We start from the raw sequence: 13,031 nt of genomic DNA, 5'->3' as shown, positions 1-13,031 counted from the left end.
CAAAGGCCGAATGCTTTATAAATGTCGCCTGAACCCCTAGGTGCCAACAAAGGACCATATTAGATGATAGCTGTTATGTAGTTTTACTATTACATGATTTATTATTTGATTTTAGAACTTTACAATGATTGATACCATTTAAGCATCATCAGTTTAGTATTTATTATTTGCTGGAGACTACAGATATGTCTGTCTTGAGGAATGTGAGTTTTTGTTGCGAATAATGTGCTAACATTTAAAATGTTTTTTTGCAAGAATGTGTATTATTAAAATTACATTCCAATTGCAAAGCACATAGTAAGGAAATTAAAAGCATGCTTGAAACATTAGATCCAAAAGTTATGTGGTCAAGGGTCACCCCATTTCCAGGGTTACGCACTTTCTTTATTTAGGGATCCTTTTGGATTCCAGGATTCCAGATTCTCTTGGCAACCCATGTTGAAGACAAATACCATGAGGTTTAAAGGGGCAATCAGTGGAGTTGGTCTTTTGGCAAGGTTCATGGTCATACCAATGTAGAGGCGAAGCTCAAAGTTTTTGAGGCCAAGTGTGTCTCACTGGCAAGTTATGGCTGTGAAACTTGGGGTTACGTGTCGTGCCCTCAGCTTCAGGTTGCACAAAATGCTAATGACTCCCATGCTATGTATTTTATGCACACTTTTGTGATTTTTGTGAAAAATCCAATACAGTTTTACTACTACTTACTATCACATCATTATCTAGAGCACATTAAATGGAATTGGGCATAATCAAGTATATAACTAATTTAAAGAATGCACATAGAGATAAATAAAGTCAGAGTAATTCTAGCAAATGAACAGTTGAACCTACAAATACACAATTGATTCAACTAATGTATGTTTGGACCAAGGAATGTACAATCGGCACAATACCAGCACAATATCACATTTACAGTATACAACATAACAAGGAGCAAGTGAACAGAATGTATAAGACACCTTATGTAGACAACTAATAATGCTTGCACATGCCGTCCACTAAATATACATAAACGAAACACATATTAAAACTGGGCAACTCCATACTGTCCACTACACAGATTTACAGTCGGTGCTTATTTTGACAATGGAAATATTGGCAGCTGGAAAACTCAGTCACTGAACCACCTAATGTAATTAAAGACTTGGGACTATATAGACATTGCCCACCTCAAATAACCAGCTACCAGGTAGTCATAAATTAAGCATTTAGAAACACAAGAAATGAGAGGCAAATGAAAAACATAAAAATCAAATCCAATGTACTTTTCAAAGTAAGCAACGGGTCTTCTTTCAGGAGTTTCCTGAAGCGAAAATGGTCCAAGCAGGTCCTGATATAGGGAGAGAGCTTATTACAATATAGCAGAGCCAGATACGAAAAAGACCTTCCACATAAGAGGGTCTTCTTGAAACGTGGGATGATTAACAGTGCTTTGAAACTGGATCTCAGCTGTCTAGGCGGGTGGTACTGTTTAGGTTTGGAGGCTAGATAGACGGAGCCATGGCTGGTTAAGGCTATGTGTGTAAGACAGCACAGCTTAAAAATAATTATCTTACGAACCGGAAGCCAGTGGTTTGAAGGAGGGTTGTCGAAGCGGTCATAGCCGGCTGATTACAAATAAGTCGGGCAGCAGTGTTCTGCACCACCTGTAATTTAGATAGCAGTGTTTTATTTGCAGAGGTCAGCAATACATTACAATAGTCAAGGCGACTGATCACCAGCACGTGGACCACTGTTTTTCGAGCAGCGAGAGGGATAAAGGGGAGGGCTCTTCTCAGTAGGCGCATAGTATGAAAGCAGGAGCCAAAGGTAGACATAACCTGTTCTTTCATTGAAAGGGGTTGATCCAAACCAACTCCCAGATTCTTGACCACCAACTTGGGTGCGGTAGCAGGTCCAAGTTCAACAGGCCACCAGTCGGTAGACCACATTTGAGTGAGTTAAAGAGGCAGGTAGAGTATGTTTGTGGTTGAAAGGGATAGGAGGCGAAATTAAAACAAGACAGTCTTGGCATTCGGCTACCCTGACATTCGGCATGCAGCACCGGCGGGCTTCTAAGAAAGATTTGAGCCACAGCACTTATTCTTTTTACAAATTTAGCATTGGATCTACATAGACCCTGACACTCACTTAATATAAAGTTTTCAATAGGAGTTAAGAGTACAATGCGGTTAGATAATAACAAATATGTCTCAGGTAAGAAAAGATACCCGGGAATCTGGGCAGTAGCATGCACTCACATCAGGCATCATTGGGGAAGGAATGGGGACAAAAAAATAAAATGCAAGAGCCCTAAAGAGGCCACCAAGTGAGAAAAAAAGGCAGTTGTGCGTGGATTTCGTTTGGTCTGTAAAACAGAGCAGTGAATGTCTTAGATCTTCGAATTTGTCTATTACATTTAAAAACCCCTATTTTCTTCAATTCCCTATAAGAGAAAACATATGACACTGTATATATTAACCTGCAACTAGCAGATCAAAATAAAAAATAAATGAAAACTACTGGTTATATCGCGACAGAAAACGTTATAGCATCTCAAACAAAAGCATCCCTTCAGTAACTCGCTACTGAAAACCAGACATTATAATTCCATGCAATCACTTCCGTTGTTTACTCTGCATGTAATAACCACTGAAGTGTGTATTCCCTAAACTTGAAATGCACACTGGAAGGGGAGGGGTGGGGGCCTTACGTACACACTAACCGTTCACAATTACCACCTTTCATCTCATACTTTGCCTTCAACGTCCTCCTCCCAACATCAACGTCCCTCCTCTGACAGGACCAACTCTCCCTCTGAATACAAGAGCTCCCGTGGCTCACACAACCAGAAACTTCCCTCTTTCGTCCCCTAATTTAACATTGCCGGCAATCGTTCTTAAATCACCAGCTCCCTCCTTGTACTATATCACAACGCTGTTACAAAACAGACTCTTCTTTCAGAAATTATGACTCCCTCAAAACGCACCAGTAGTGTACCTACCGAAGTGCGCTCTTAAGGATCTTCTTTCTACCACCAGGTTTCCCTGCCTGTCATATGACAGACGTCAGTTCAAACGTCACGTGAACCCTTCGAGCCCCCGGCTCAGTAAGAGGGGAGGACTCGCATCGAAAGCAAAGACGGGCTTGCGTAACGAGGCAAGCAGTTTTAAACATGCGACTGAGATGTATGAATATGAATATCCCAAGGATTTAGATCAGACTCGTTAAATACATTATAACAAATAAGTGCCTTATTTCTAGAGCATTTTATATACATGTGTTAAATTCAGTCAAACATGAGCACGAGACCATCCTTTTTTTTTCTTTTTACAATTTCTCGAACTAGTTATACTTTTAAATATACCAAAGGATGCCTTCATTGTTTCAATTTATGTGGAAAGATAAACTTTTTGCAAGACTAATCGGCAACTTCAGCAGTACAGAAAAACATTAGGCTTGCGTTTAAGATGGACGAAGTTTTGTTAGGAGCCAGTACAGATTGTCCTTTTTTTATGTTCATTTTCACTGTCACGATTCAGCAACAATGAAACATGATATGTACTGTGCTGCCACCGTGAAGAGGTTGAGAGACCGCTTTCATTTCTCTAAAGTCCAAAACTTCCTCTTAGTTTCACTCACAGTATAATCTGGTGGCAGCGATCCATTAAGATACTTGCGGGCCAATCAGTGCGCCTCCGAGCGGTATTTTGAAGCCATGTAAATACCTCGGTTCAAATACAGCCAGCTGTTTTGTACTTGGTGCATGCTTGTGTGTTAGTGACTCGAGGCATACTCCCAGTGAATGGACCGGCGTGAGCAGGACTGGTAAACGCTTTCTGCATTGATTTAAGGGAGCCTACCCTACAAAACCACGCTATATCAACGTCTTTGGGACTGAAAAGTCTGAGATACTTCATGAACTACCAGAGACAAACATGTAGATCGCCTTTACCCAGGCTATGACTTATTGACTGTACCTAATACTTTCAGAAGCATTTCAGCAAAGTAACTACGTTTTGATTGAATAAGCGTGAAGCAGCCCTGAGTCATTTTTGATAAAAGATTATACTCTGGTGAGTAGTTATTTTAGTAGTGTATATATTTTGTATTTGCACTTTCTGCATTGTTATGATACCATTCGTGTAGTGGCCGAGAGTCTGTAGAGCTGGCGTCCTCCCTACCATGCCTTTTCACTTCCTCCCTCTTTGTTTTTCTCTCTCTTGTTCTGGATTAAAGCCTGTTGAGGAACAATGTGTGTCGGTCCTGCAAAATGTGTGCCCCACCTGCATCAAATTAAACACGGACAGTACCTATTGACTTGCTTTTAACAAGCATTTGCAATGCAATAGGTCTCGCAGTTACACGAGTTAAAGCTATTGGCATTGTAAGTGACAATGCCTTTTATTTATGTTTTTAAAACGAAAACAAATATAAAAGGCATTGTTATTTGCAATGTCAATAGCTCAAAATCGTATAAATGCGAGACCGATTGCATTGCAAATGCTTGTTACTATTTCCTTTAGGGAGCATATTGCTCTTGCCTAGTGCGTAATTTGAATTGAGTCGCATCCAGTTGTTTATAGCAAGTCAAATTGGATTGCCTAAAAGGCAGTGTGAATTTGTCTCAGTGGGGCAGTATGGTGTTCAGTGAGGGAGAGGATGTAGCACTGGGGGCAGAGCTGCCGAATTTAGAACTGGGGAACCAGGTTCAGCCTTCATGAGCAGTCCCCCAGACCACTCTCCTGAGGGAGCACATTTCCATGCTAGACCTTAGAAGGCCCTGCAAATCCGGAAAAGCCCTGGTGTCTTAACACCAGCAGGTGGACCCTAGCAGTGGCAAGTGTGGGTTCACCTTGAAGGCTTGCCCACCACAATCCATACTGAAGTTCACCTCCAGTCTTGCAGACAGGCCTACGAAGTAGCAGACCCTAAATCAACAATGCCTCTGACACTGAGGTCACAGGACCCTTGAGAAGAGCTGGCTCTAGGGCGGTGCGACCGGTGTGACCGCAACGGGTGCTGACTTTGAGTGGGGTCGTTGTATATTATGGTTTTAAAAGCACTTGCTGCCTCCTTTCCTGGCCTATAGCAATTTTCGGCAATAATAAAAATGTCATGATAACTCCAGTGAATAAAAGACTTCCTTGAGCGAGATCGGAGTTTTGTCTAGTGGAAGTTTTGACTCATGGAAAGATAGCGCAGAGGGTTATTTTTTTTTAATCAATTTATTTCAATTTCAGATTCAAAAAGAACACATGCAGATGGTTATGCTGTAGCAATTGATGACACATTAACAGTTCGTACACTCGGGGTGGCAGGAGATATCGGCAATGAATTAGATGACAATCGTAGACAGACAAACACTTGATAGTAATCAATCAGGTATACAATGTGGCAGTAGAGGATTACAGTACATTAATGACATGAGCAATCAGACTTCCATGATAGTCAACAGGTATGCAGTGAGCGGACCCTAAATATCCCGAGGTTTGGAAGTACTAGGCATTTCCTCAGCATAGATAGAGCAGAGGGTTAATGTGCCTGCTGCTAAGAACCTGTACCATGCCCATCACAACGTGCACATATTGTAAAAAGGTCAGTGGGTTACTGCTTTTGTCAGTAAGATCCTTTTGCTACTTGCAGTTTATAAGTTAAAATCCTAACAAAGGACAGTGAGCTATTAACTTTCATCTTAGAGCTGCATACAAACTGCAAGGTATAAACTAGAGCTTTGTGGCTTTTTTCCCTAAGCCTTTGATTATCCTGATGTTGCAAAAAGTGTTCATTTGGATAGGAATCAATAATGATTATTAAAGTGACCCCCAATCATGGTATTACGTTTTAAATTCTAAGTTTGTGTTTCTCCAGATCAATCACTATTAAACTATACTGCCTACTAATATGGTTGTCAGGTGACTCCTACACCTTGTAGTCCTTTGTCTTATGTAACATTTCCCATACAGTGATTTACACATGTAAAATTGATTGTCTCTGTGTATATTGCTGACGACAGAAAATCCATGGCTCGGAAACAAATGGCTTGTGCTTCCACTTTTAAGCATATTTGGGACATTCTGTGATTAGAAACATATCCCACTTTGAGAATTTATTTTTATGGCAATAACTCATATTAATCGTTAAATAATCATGTGTATCCATTGGTTGAATTACATAACATAATAAGCTGTAACTGGTCAGTGAAAGGCCAAACAAATACTAAAGATTGGGATGTTTTGCAATCCTGGTCACACCTCTGACTCCGGCCACTGATCCAATCCTCAGGTTATTCCCACCCTCTGATTCTCCGCCCAGAGTTCCCCTACTTTTTTTCCCCCACTTCGACCACTGCTGTAGCTAATGTAAACTCTAGTGCCAGGTTGGAACTCGCTGAAAAATTAGTTATCTCATCCATGCACTGAGGGTCTTCCTGCGTGATTTAAGGTCAGTAAAAATGAAAGTTGCCCATCCTTGCTTCGTAGTGCTCTTCACGTTTCTCACACAGACCTATGGTCTTGGGCAACACATTTATTTTCCATCTTGAAGAGTCTGCCCTAAACAACATCCATGGTGCGTGAGACTACATTCGATTTCCATTCGGTGGTCTCAGCTGGATCCAGGACAGTGCAACAAACTGATATCAGATTAGGCGTGTAAGGCAGGCACAGACACCCATGCGACCTACGCTTTGGTTTAATATCTAATAGAAAGAGGGGACGTGAACGATGTTTATTTAAAGCACAACAATACGGACTAAAGGTTCACTGCCTCCAGAAGAAAGAAAATGGACTATTCCAACTGCAGTCCGACTCCTGTGCCTTCAAGAGTGACGTTGAACTGTTTCACCCTATTGGCGTCCAGACAGCTACAACTCTTGCGATACCAACTATACTCCCGCGGTTGCACCCACTTGCCCTTCAGCGCGTTCAGAAACAACTCACTGCGCGTGAAAGAATGGGGTCCCATTCGGGTGTAAGAGGTAGGCGATTTCGTCACCCCTCCTCCCATTTAACGTCAATTGCACGTGTTTCTGAAACACCCTATGGCTTGCTTTCCTTGGGTAGCGGCATTTCAGAGGTTGTATCCTAGTACATTGATTGATGCAGCTACTACTAACATGGCTTCTTCAAGTGACGTTACCTCCTAATGTGCGGTCTAGTGTTAGAATGCTTAAGACCTACTGTAGAAAGTTCGCGGAAAAGTGGGCGAGTAATAATCGTTTTCCTATGTGTGGTATTCGTACTGAAATATTTTGGGATCGGAGGTCAGGTGTTGCAGAGAAAAGAGGATGGAGTTTTTAAAATTGGTTCCAACAGTTAACGTATACATGTATTAAAATACAAAACGGTGATAAAGAAATAAGCAACTAGGACAATTGTGACCGAAAGTGTGTTCTGGTTTACTTGTTTGGTAACAAAGAGGCGCATTTGTAAAATATCTTATGCGATTATGAAACCTGCTGCAGCGATCTTGGTGTGCCCAGTTATATTCAAGGGCTAACAATAACAGTAAGGTAATTCTCGTGGTTAATGCACCTTCTGGAGTGATCTGTGTATTGGCTAGGCACAGTTTGACTCCTAAAGGAACAGAGAGTTAATGTGCTGCAGAGCACATCGAGTAACATGCTGATCACCGATTTGCATTTTATGTTGAGAAACCAGTTACTGCTTTTGATACACATCCTTTTGCTAGTTGTAGTCCATAAATTGTAATCCTTCTAATCTGGGCTAAGTCCCCGGCGAGCCTCGCATACAGGAAGGGGCCGCGAGATGCGCTCTGTGGTGGAGGAGGGGGAGGAGCATTGAGGCGCAAAAGTGAAAGCAGGCTGGCTGGCGAGTGGTGTGCGATGTGCACGCACCATGACGAGAGAGGAAAGCCATATGGCGCCTCTGCTCGTCATTGTGCGCGTAACCGCACGCCCGTCGCCAGTGGGCTGAAGCGCTTCACAAAAGCGGATTGCATGGCGGCACGATGCACGTGATTGTGCGCGTGCTCGCCATGCAATCCGCTTTTGGGAGCACTTTTGGGAGCCCCTTACTATAGTCTCGCATAGCGATCGCTTACGCGATAGCTAGGCGAGACCTAAAAAACAGGTTCTCCGGTTCGTCAATAATTTACATGCAAAGTGATGTTTGACACATTTGCAACCTGATTCATTATTGCAATAAACTACACCCTAAAACAAGAAACCAATCTCCAATCCTCTTAGTTAATTATTGAGCAACTAATATAGCACACAAACGCAAACTAGCAGATGCCATTCATCCATTTCATTGGGATGAATGCACTTTGCCTAAATACAGTTCACTGCAATCATACCCACACACAGCTTTGTAGCAATCATTCTACAACGACATGTCAAATCCCACAAAATATTTGTATCAAGGCAGCAACTATCAGTGCAGTAGGTGTAGCGGCACCATGGTCAATGGGTGTGCATGTCCGACTGCACAGTATGCATGAGTATCTTTTAATATCCATCCTGGAGGCAGACAAACCAATTTTCTTGCTTGCCTTAGGGTCCATGGTACCTTTGCTACATTACCCGTATTCAGAATTATTAGATGCTCCTTAATGTCTATTACTTTCCTTTAATGGAGCATTGTCCTCGAGGGGGGTATACAATTTGCAAAAACAGATTATGTGTTAAAGAAAATGGCAATTTCTTATCTAAAAACGCCCTCCTTTCAAAAAATGCCTGAGCAGCTTTCAGTTACTGCCATCAGTCTATCAGGGAAATTCTTGGTTAACCCACGCCCCACTAGCGGACACATGAAGCTGTTTCCCATTCATGGACTTCCATGGATTTCCGATCCCAATTCATAAAGCCCTTTTGACAAAGAACATACATTTACTGAAAAATGGCTGGACTTAAGTGTAAATGCAACCACTCCAGTGTAACTGTACACCACAACTGTGTATAATTATGCAGGAGTAAATCCCACTGAAGCGAGTTAGGTGGTCTTTATTAGGTATAATGGAGTAAATAATTTGGTAGGGTGATAAAATAAATGGGAATCCCCAAGCTTGGCAGGAAAAGGATTGTTGAGTTTGGAGAAATGTTTTTCCAGTGGCAAAAAAGTAATGGCTCCCCCAGTGTTATTTTTATGTCTCGGCTCTGGACAGCACATGTTCTGTCTCGAACATTTTGGGCTTCAGCTCGCCCAAAGGGCTTCCCATTTGTTGACCACATCATCGCTCTCATTGTTTCTCCCCATTTGTCTATGACATGCATGCATCATACCTCTTCCTATGTTTAGCCCTCCTTAAGATCACAGACCAATTACTACTATCCATCCAGTGCTCCCATTTTAGCAACTGTTTTATTAACTACTTTTTTGTTAGTTTACAAGCACTTCACACTAGCGTTCGTGTTTTTACTCACTCCAAGCTCCATTTGTAAACCGGTATGGAAATCTTTCCTGTTTAGAGTTACGGTTGTTGCAGATGACCGAAGGAAGATCGGCTCGCTTCTATAGTAATAGCGCAATGTTAGTGCATGCTGCGATAATGAGTGCCAGTGACACTGGGTGGTTTTAACACTGGTAGCATTCACAAGGACGTCTTTCGAACACTGGTAGTTGCTGGTCGGGACTATTCATATGGCTTGGAACATGATTAGATGGGCGGAGTATCTTTCAGATGGCAGTTTGCTTGTAGACTGTACAGAAGGCTTTTCTAATGATTCATTTCACATAGAATTCCTCCCACTCTTTATCTTTCCAGTAGTGTCTGATTTTCTCAGTCTTTGGACTTTGGAATGCATGTTCGTTTGATAAATCTTGAAACTAAATTGTTGTCCCTGTTGTTGGTGGTCTGCCTGTCCATGGGTCAATGAACGCACTGATAGCCAGCAGTTTAAGACTTTTATGCTGCTAGGGTCCTAATGTATCCACACACGAGTCCGTGTCTCTAGGTGTAAACAAGCTTTTTTTTTGTGTGTGTCCTCATACCACAAAACATGCTCTTAATTCGGGAAGATTGAGCTTCTTAGACCATATTATAGCCCAAAGAGAAGAAACATCTACCCCCGGTCTCTTCTCATTGAAGGATGTGTAAAGTTTGACCCCCGGGGGAGGTGTCTTCAGAAGGGGCTTATCCAACATGACCAAAACTCCTCCTCGTTCAAGAGGCATTCACTCCTAGCTATAGCTAGCTTCCCATCATCTCGGCCCAGAGAGCAAGTTCATAGTCATTGGACTAAAGGGTGTATAAATTGTATTTCTTTACCTAAATAAATCCAATAGTAGATGATAAGTAGCCAAATCTATACAGATCAGAAGATGATGGAGAAAAGTCAGTACACATACAATTAGAAACTATGGGTTGTATATATAAGTTATAAATCAGTTATCCCATAAATCCCAGAATTTGGTCTTTTTAACCCTCTTACTTGCTCGACCTAGAGTTGAGATGCGCTGAACTGAGCTTATCCATTCAGATTTAGTAGGTGGAATAGATAAGATCCACTTTATACAAATTTCCCTACGTGCCAGAAGGATCAAGACAAAAAGAAGTGCCTTCTGATTTCTTCATAGAGCCAAATTGTCTATCCCCATGGAGTTACCCCAAAAATGACAGGTACTGTTAATCTAACCTCTTTTCCCATAATTTCAGATATGATCTTACTCACGTGTTCCCAGAAGAGCTCCAACGAAGGACACTGCCAAAACATATGTACCTCATTTACATTGATTTCGTCACACTTCGGGCACTTCTTTGTCGCTCTATTCCCCAATTTAGATAATTTCAGTGGTGTCCAGTAAGCCTTGTGCACAGTAAAGAGATGATTTCTTTTTAGGGGGCCAGCTTTCACGTATGACCAAAGAGAAGACATAGATACGAGAGTTTCGAGGTCCTCGCCCGGCATGTCCTTCTTCCAGCTCTCTGTAAAATAATTAATTTTTTCCTCTCCAGTCTCGATCATTAGCCAGTACCATGCTGCTACTTCCTTTCGTGCTGGTCTAGTGCTGATTCCTTTGACCAGATCTCCATTCCCAGCCTTTTCTTTGCTAATTGATTTGGCCCAACTTAGAATTTGCAGATACTTAAATCGAGAAACTGAGTTATTAGTTAAAGTAGAAAAGCACTGCCAAGGGATTAGCTCATTGTCCACTATTATCTCTCCCCATCTTAGTATCCCGGTTCTACGTAGGGTAAGTGTGAGGGCATCTTGTAGGCAAGCCGGAGTACCCGGACTATCCCATATCGGCGTTTCTTCATTATAGTAGGGAATATCTAGTAGTGCTCTCACTTGAACCCATACTCTAATAGCTGCTTTGAGAATCTTCAGTCTAACCTTTTTGAAAAATTTCAGATGTCCAAATTTTAAAAAGAAAGGAGTCCGCTTGTATATTATAAGCAAGTGTTAAGGCAGTAAAAAGAGGTGAGTAGGTCTGACTATCGTTTAAAAGTTGGCGTGAATTCTTAAGATGAAAAGCGCAATAGTAAAGGTATAGATCAGGAGTAGCTATTCCACCCTTAGATTTTTTCCTCCTGAGTTTCTTTTGGGAAATTCTAGGGTTTTTCCTACCCCATATAAAGGAGGAAAATAAGCCTTGTACCTTCTTAAACCAACTTTTTTTTTTTTTTTTAAATAACATTTTTATTAAAATCAAAATCCACAACATTGCAGCAGTCATGACACTCAATTGGCACAGTGTACAGGCGGAGTACATATTTGGGCATTGGAGACGACAAGTAGTACAGCAAGGGAATTAAGCACAGAAACAAAGCAAGCAGTGAAACATCATGAAGGTGGTTCCCAGAACATTTAAAGACCTGGGGGCTCCATCACACACTGTCCAAGCTAGGCGCCCCTAAGGATTCAGGCCACCGCCCCTGCTCCCATTTCATCCAGGATAGCCTGTCTCTCTCGTCGAAGTTCTACTGTAGGAGAAATACAGATGTCCCCCCGATATTTATTCCAGCGTCCCCATTTGAGGTCCCATTTCTTAGGGCAGCCTCGACCCTTATAAACCGTTTTTTCCGCCACCAAAGCTAGATCCATATCCTTGGCCCAGGTGCACCGCGACGGCAAGGCAGCCACCCCCCACTTCTGGGCGATATTCCTTTTAGCAATGGCCCAACCCAACGCCGCCCACTCCTGCTCCGCTTGGGTAAGGTCCGTAGTATCCCACACTTTTAAGAGGCATAGCTGAGGAGAGGGGGCGATTGGCTTACCGATGGACCTCGCCATCTGTCGGGTGACTTCTGTCCAATAGTGCTGTATAGGGGGGCAGGCCCACAGAATATGGGTAAATGTACCGACCTGCTGACAGTTTCGTAGGCAGAGCTCATCGGGACGTTTTCCTAATTTACACAGCAGGATTGCATCAAAATACACACGGTGCAGAACTTTGAGCTGAACTAGGCGAAGTCGCATAGGTATCGCCACCTCCCGAGGGGAAGCGAGCGCGTCCCTCCAGTCCTCGTCGGTCATGTCGCCCACATCCGTTTCCCACTTGGCTCGTGTTTTCAGCATTGTGTCAGTGCGATTATTAATTACTTTTTTATACGTTAAGGAGATAGCCCTGCGGTCCTTAAACCAACTTTTAGAGAATTCTAAGGGAATAGTATCAAATAAGAAGGTGAATCTAGGTAGAATTGACATTTTCAGCAGGTTGGATCTGCCTACGATAGAAAGAGGGAGAAGGTCCCGTATCTGTAACTGCTGTCTTACACTTGCAACCGTTTTATCAAAGTTTAGCTGAGCTATCGTATCTATGTTCTTAATAATTTGAAGCCCACGGTATCTTATTTGATGTTTTACCAGATCACTTTTATAAGAGGAATTCCATATCATTAGCTCAGTTTTCTGCTGATTTATAGAATATCCCGAAACTTTCCCAAAACTCTCCAACTGATCTCAGATCTCAGGAAGTGCTTTTTCTAAATCTCCTGTTAGGACCATAAGGTCGTCCGCATATAGACCTATTTTCCTTTCCCAGCCCATACAACCAAAGGGGGAAATATTATGACAAGATCTTAATTTGCATGCCAGTGGTTCGATGTACATATTGAAGAGAAGGGGAGAAAGGGGGCAACCCTGT

General features: G+C 42.2%; 2 protein-coding genes across 8 annotated transcripts in view; one reads left to right on the top strand and one right to left on the bottom strand.

The window, feature by feature from the left end:
* Positions 1-3,069, bottom strand: part of WDR91 (WD repeat domain 91) — a 194,654-nt gene extending 191,585 nt beyond the window's left edge. For 3 of the 6 annotated variants that reach the window (XM_085651980.1, XM_085651984.1, XM_085651979.1), the window contains exon 1: positions 2,984-3,069. The gene's annotated coding sequence lies outside the window, so the exon portion shown is untranslated. Of the gene's footprint in view, positions 1-1,560; positions 1,580-2,704; positions 2,740-2,983 lie in introns of those variants that run through there. The other 3 variants (XM_085651982.1, XM_085651981.1, XM_085651983.1) reach the window with 3 other exon arrangements.
* A 430-nt stretch (positions 3,070-3,499) lies between these two features.
* Positions 3,500-13,031, top strand: part of CYREN (cell cycle regulator of NHEJ) — a 98,377-nt gene continuing 88,845 nt past the window's right edge. Inside the window, exon 1 of one of the 2 annotated variants that reach the window (XM_085651977.1) lies at positions 3,500-4,055. The gene's annotated coding sequence lies outside the window, so the exon portion shown is untranslated. The remainder of the gene's footprint in view (positions 4,056-13,031) is intronic. The other variant, XM_085651978.1, reaches the window with a different exon arrangement.

Source organism: Triturus cristatus, chromosome 4_1 (genome assembly GCF_964204655.1).
Source record: "Triturus cristatus chromosome 4_1, aTriCri1.1, whole genome shotgun sequence".
NCBI classification, from domain to species: Eukaryota; Metazoa; Chordata; class Amphibia; order Caudata; family Salamandridae; genus Triturus; species Triturus cristatus.
The sequence above is the reverse complement of the archived record's forward strand: the minus strand, read 5'-3'. Positions and strand labels throughout refer to the sequence as shown.